Genomic DNA, 931 nt, shown 5'->3' with positions numbered 1-931 from the left:
GCTTTCATCATAACTAACAGTGCAAACATGATGTAACTAAGAGATTTGTTGAATAAAACGGGAGTCCAGAACTCAGTCACTGATAAACTCACACTGTTTGATTGACAGCTCCAGCGATTGTAAAGGGAGCGTTCTTTAATCGCTTTCTATATATAATTTAATCACTGTTTAAATAACAGATTATTTTCATCCTACTAAGAGAAACAAGGTGAAGTTGAGCGTTTAGTCACTGGTTTGATTTACTGACACACAGACAAAGATCATCTGACTGTACATGAATCATTAATATCAGATCAGGCATTAGAATGAACACAGTTACTGACATGTTGTTGCATTACTGTCGAGTCCATATCGTAAAAGTCTGTTTGCACAAAAATGTGTTTGATTTACCAAAGAATCCACAGTGAAATGAACTGAATACAAATAAATAAAGCTCAACTGAGACATTCACATTGTTGAAAATAAATAACAATATTCCTAGCATTAGGATCCTTTGAAAGGTAATGTTATTTTAGTCCTGTATCGCTCTTCTCTCCTTCTCATCTCACTAACACACTAGTGGGCGGGGCTAATGTTGCAATGATGAAGTAGGCGTTGATTTATTCTGTGGAGGCGGGGTTTCATCTATCTATAGACACATTCCAGGATCGTTCGCTGGTTCTGGTGTCAATAAAAGCTTTTATTGGACTAACAAGGAAGTTTTCAGTTCTAGTACGATGACCTCTTATATATCAAAAGCTCAAGGAAAAGTTGATTTCTCAATTCATGACCCCTTTAACAATCAGCAGGCTCTGGTCTGACCTTGAAAGCATGTGTGCTCAATTATAATCAGATATTTTCTTGAGAATGTTCTGGGGTTTGGCAGCTCTGTTGTTGGCAGCTCTTATCTTCACCATGTTAATGCGCATGCGCTGTTCCTCAAGCATGCCGT

This window comes from Megalobrama amblycephala, linkage group LG4 (genome assembly GCF_018812025.1).
Source record: "Megalobrama amblycephala isolate DHTTF-2021 linkage group LG4, ASM1881202v1, whole genome shotgun sequence".
Lineage (NCBI taxonomy): Eukaryota > Metazoa > Chordata > Actinopteri > Cypriniformes > Xenocyprididae > Megalobrama > Megalobrama amblycephala.
This window is presented reverse-complemented; position numbering follows the sequence as displayed.